Below are 5819 nucleotides of genomic sequence, written 5' to 3'. Positions count from 1 at the left end.
AATTTGAGAAGAATCATGAGGAGACCATCATCTGATGACCTGCGGTCTGAGATTTCACTTACGGGTTACGTTTTCCCATCATAATTCTAGTCTAGAGAGCTGCTGTCTGTCGCTTTTCATTTCGTTTTCTGGTTTGTCTAATAATTTGAAATGTCTTTCTTTGTTCATTTTCTTTTCTTTGCCTATAAAGGTAGGAAATTGAAAATTCCAAATTGTCATTTGTGTTTAATGAAGGCTGAGAGCAGACTACGAAGATTGTGTCCCCTGCCTTCTTCTATACCGTCTTAAAAGATGATGTATTTCTTTTGGCAACAAGAAAACAAAAGAATGATGATTTCTTCACTTTGCACCATCTTCCTAGGCAATGCCATCATCCTTCCATTTAAAAATTATTTTCGTCTTTTTTTAGCATAGTTGGGAACAGTCGATGAGTAATGATGGGGAAAGATGAGCAACAATATCTCAGGTAATGGAAGAGTAACATGTTTTAAGATGTAGGGAAAATAAGATCATTAAGATCCCACGTTGTATCTTAGACACATTACCCTTAGATAAAAGGGTCCATGTGGTAATGACAAGATAGAAGTTTTTATTTAATTAAAAATATGGGAATTCTCTTTTTGTTCTTTGGAAGACCTCTAAGAAAGAAGATAGTCCTAAAATATCAATCCTTATAAATAGTTAGGACTCAAAAAAGAAATGCAAAAGGGGATTTGGAAAAGTGGGTGAAGATGGACAGACACCCCAGCTTGGAGGCAGGGTTGGCAAACATATGACGGGGAGAGGCAACGTAGCCCTGTGTGTATGGGAATCAGAAAGTAGATCCTATTTATCACATCTGATCTTTTGTTGAGAAGTAGGGAGCATCCGGTTGGAGGTCCAATTGTGGGCACCATCCATTTGAGCAATGTAGACTCGATTCTGCAAGGCAAGGCATAGTAACTCTGGTTTTTTTTTATCATCTTTATTGGAGTATAATTGCTTTACAATGGTGTGTTAGTTTCTGCTTTATCACAAAGTGAATCAGTTATACATATACATATGTTCCCATATCTCTTCCCTCTTGCATCTCCCTCCCTCCCACCCTCCCTATCCCACCCCTCTAGGTGGTCACAAAGCACTGAGCTGATCTCCCTGTGCTATGCGGCTGCTTCCCACTAGCTATCTATTTTACGTTTGGTAGTGTATATATGTTCAAGGGCATAGTAACTCTTAAAGGTTTTGAAAAGAAACAAAAGGAAGGAAAAATGTATTCACAGTCCAACCATTCACAGACAACCTTTTTATATATAAATATTTGTTTATACATTTCTAAGTTCTTTTCTTTTCCTTTTTTTGTTATACCTTTCTAGACTTAAAGAATACATTTAGTTTCATAAATTGCACAATGGTATTAATAATTATTTTCTAGCCTACTTTAATCAAGTGGTAGTATGTTATGAAGAACTTTCTAAATATCAAGTCACTTTATTTTTCTAAACAAATGAATAACATTTCATAGTATGGAAGCACCATAATTTGACCAGTAAATTGAGGGACATCTACATTGTTTTAAATACATTTTGTGCAGCATGGTGACTATAATTAACAATAGTGTATTATGTACTTGAAAGTTTTTAAGAGAGTAGATCTTAAATGTTAGCACCTCACACATAATAATTGTAATTATGTGAAGGGATAAGAGATGTTAACTAAGTTTATTGTGGTAATCACTTTGCAATATATACATATATCTAGTCATCACATTGTACATATGTTATATGTCAATATATGTACATATGCACATATGTTATATGTCAATAATATCTCAAAGGTGGGAAAAAAATGTAAAAAGTCAAAAAAAAAAAAAGGTTTTCAGCAGGGGTGGCCTGATGCATGCAAACATTTTCTGGCTGTTTTGTATTATACTATGATTGTGATGCTGTATTCCCAAGGAAAAATTTTAGTTTTTAATGTGTAATAAAAATCACACATAAGAATCTTAACATTCAGTTCAGAGCTTTATACATTTATTTTCAAGCACTCCAGTATGTATTACCTTCAGTTACACAAATTAAAAACCCACATGCTGTCTTCAAACTCAATTAAAACCATATACATACTAACAAATAACCTACTTAGTTAAACTCCATTTCATTGGGAGTTTGCACTGACTTCACAGGCCTTGAGTGTTTTAGGTGCCATGTTTGTTTGCCAATAGGGGATGTGATGAAAAATACCAGACTTCTCAGTCTGGAAAGGTTAAATTTGAGAGCGCATGGGATTGTAAGTTCTGAAATGGTTAAGTGCAGTACAGAAATTGAGTACACGTTTGTCTTTCAACTTCTGGAAGTGTTTCATAGGCAAGAAGCTTATGGAACTATTATCCCAAGAGGTGGTATTGCCTGAAAATGTAATTTCAAAGATTAAGATAAATGTGGAGATGACAGTCATAACTGGCTATTTAAAAAAATGGAATACTTTGAGTGGCCCTCCCCTAAGGCTATTGTCAGGGCCATACATTTCTAGCTGTGTAGGCAATGTCACATTTAGTGTGCTCCTTCTTACATCCTTGGGAAGTAGTCTGTACCAAGAAGAGCATCTTGTTTTCAGAACATATGCCCGTTGACTTCTTCTTTTTAAACAAAATGATCACTTACTGTTGACTGGGCTTAGGAGGTTCTCACTCAGGGTCTCTCCTGAGGTTGCAATCAGATAGTGACTGGAGCTGGAGTCATCTCAAAAGCTGTCTGTTTGTTAGGACCTCGATTGAGGCTGAGGATTGAAAACCCTACACGTGGGCTCTCCACTGTCACCTGGGCTTCCTCACATCATGGCGGCTGAGACTGAAGAGCAGGAATCCCAAGAGAGGGAGAGCCAGGCTAAAGCACCTTTTATAACCTAGCCTTGGAAGTCACACAGTGTCACCTCTGTGGCATTCTCTTCATTAGACGTGAGTCCCTAAGTCCAGCCCAATACACGGGTAGGGGAATTAGACTCTACCTCTTGATGGGAGGCCCATTGACTTTTAGGAAAAAATGCTGGTTTTCATTCCCACATATTGATAATAATTATACCTAACATCTCTCCCTTGCCATTCAATCAGTCAATTAATCATTCATTCACTCATTTAACAACTATTTATTATGTTGGGCATTTTGTTCCTACTTGACATCTGAATAGGGCTTTATAGTTTCAAAGCAACTTTACATCCATTATTCTACTTGATATTCTCAACAACCACGTGTGAAAGGCTGAGTGTACTTTATTCCATTTTTTCAGATAAAGCAAGAGGAGACTCAGGAACTCATCCAAGTCTCTGAGCTGGTACCTGGTCCAGAGGTTACTCATTCCCAAGTCTGTCCTGGGACCATGTTCTTTCTACTCACCACCTAGAGCACCACCATCCCTCTCTCTCAGCATGGCCAAGATTGGGGAGGGGGTTAGACAGACAGAGACTTACTGTGAAGTCACATGGTCTTTATACTGGGTGACCTCATTACCACCAAACTGGGACGCTTGAGAGTGAAACATGATGCTACTTGCTAATTATACCGTGATGCCAGGCTTAAATCAGAACCGCTAGAGGAAACCAGACCTATGGGCACTCTACCCACAAATAGTCAAACTTCACTGGAACACAAATGTTTTTCCACCAAAATCCTGCCTTAATTTTTAAACTTCTCTTTTTTTTTTTTGGTGGTACGCAGACCTCTCACTGTTGTGGCCTCTCCCGTTGCGGAGCACAGGCTCCGGACGCGCAGGCTCAGCGGCCATGGCTCACGGGCCCAGCCGCTCCGCGGCATGTGGGATCTTCCCGGACCGGGGCACAAACCCGTGTCCCCTGCATCGGCAGGCGGATTCTCAACCACTGTGCCACCAGGGAAGCCCTAAACTTCTCTTTTTTAAAAACTGTATTTTATTTAAGTATAGTTGATTTACAATGTTGTGTTAGTTTCAGTTGTACAGCACAGTGATTCAGTTCATATATATATATATATATATATATATATATATGTTTTCAGATTCTTTTCCCTTTGAGGTCATTACAAAATATTGAGTATATTTCCCTGTGCTATACAGTAGGTCCTCGTTGTTTACCTAGTTTATATATAGTAGTGTGTATCTGTTACTCCCAAACTCCTAATTTATCCCTCCAGCCCCCTTTCCCCTTATGGTAACCATAAGTTTGTTTTCTACGTCTGTGGGTCTACGTCTGCTTTGTAAGTAAGTTCATTTGTATCTTTTTTTTTAGATTCCACATATAAGTGATATCATGATGTTTGTCTTTCTCTGTCTGACTTACTTCACTTAGTATGATATTCTCTAGGTCTATCCGTGTTGCAGCAAAATGGCATTATTTTGTTCTTTTTTATGGCTGAGTAGTATTCCATCGTATATATGTACCACATCTTCTTTATCCATTCATCTGTCGATGGACATTTAGGTGGCTTCCATGTCCTGGCTATTGTATCAATAAATAATGCTGCTATGAACACTGGGGTGCATGTATCTTTTCGAATTAGAGTTTTCTCTGCATATATGCCCAGGAGTGGGATTGCAGAATCATATGGTAACTATTTTTTTTAAATTTCCTGTCCCTTAAAGCAAACCCAGCAAATGCTAAGGGAGCCATAGGTACATGAGCAATCCACACACCCCAGGATAAGGGGCATCTTCACATGCACTTACACGCAGCTGCTCTACCAGCTCCCGGAACCTGGCTCATCCCACGTGAGCTGAGGCCCCTGTGTGTGGGTTTGGGCTGGTGGGCAGAGGCCTGTGAGGAGATGGTCCAGCTGTCCTAAGCTTCTCTTCGGCTGTGCTGTGTCACTGATTTTGGAGAGGCAGGAAGACCACACGCCAGAGAGCCGCAGTTCAGGGTCAAGGGAAAGACTTGGGGTACAAAGTGAGGAAAGAAAGGCTGCCTGAATTGGTAGCCTACAGCTCAAGCCTAGCATTAGGATGGGCAAGTCAGGGAAGAACAAATCGAGGACAGGGGGCCGCCAGTTGAGTGTGGGGTGGCCTGGCCTGGGGTGTGGTGTAGGGCAGGTCGGGTTCTCCAGAAGCAGGTACTGAGGAGGAGTCTGGGGTGTGAGAGGTGTGTCTCAGGGATCAGCATCTGTGAAAGAAAGGAGAAGGAAACAAGATCAGGCAGAGAAGAAGTCACAGTGTGATGTGGGTCTGATAAAACCCTGGTTAGCCCGGCAGGAAGCTCTGGAGTGAATATTGCCTATCTGCGCTGCCCCTGTTGGGCAGACACTCCGCCTCGTTCAGTCAGTGGATGCAGGCTGCCCAGGGAGGGTGTGACCCTGGGTGGCATAGGCTTGTACAGTGCAGTCAGACCCTGAAGGAACTGAAAGCCGGTGGCTGTGTGCTGACCGCATATGCATCCCACAGCTGGGCCACAGTCCTTCCTGAAAGGGAGTCCGGGGAGGGGGCGGGGTGCATCCCCACGTCCATCCCAGGCTGTTACAGGAGGGACAGAAAAATAGGAAGAAAATTTCTATTTTAAATTAGGGGTGGTCTCAGATTTTTGTGTTTTTTTGAAGATGAGAAACTTTACAGGAAACTGAAAATGAGCAAAGCAAAATTTGTTTGTGGTGAAGGATATAAAGAACATAAAGTGTCTTCAAGATTTTTTATGGAACATTATAACTGATCAAATTAAGGTATCAATATTCTCTAACAAAAATTAACTGATCTGAGGAAGGGTAATGCAAAAAAAGTATACTAATGTATTGCTGCCCAGTAGAACTTTCTGTGATGATAGAAATGTTTCATCATCTCTGTGGTGTCTAATACGGAATCCACCAGCCACGTGAATACTCCCAATGTGG

This window comes from Leucopleurus acutus, assembly GCF_964270905.1.
Source record: "Leucopleurus acutus genome assembly, chromosome: 7".
Lineage (NCBI taxonomy): Eukaryota > Metazoa > Chordata > Mammalia > Artiodactyla > Delphinidae > Leucopleurus > Leucopleurus acutus.
This window is presented reverse-complemented; position numbering follows the sequence as displayed.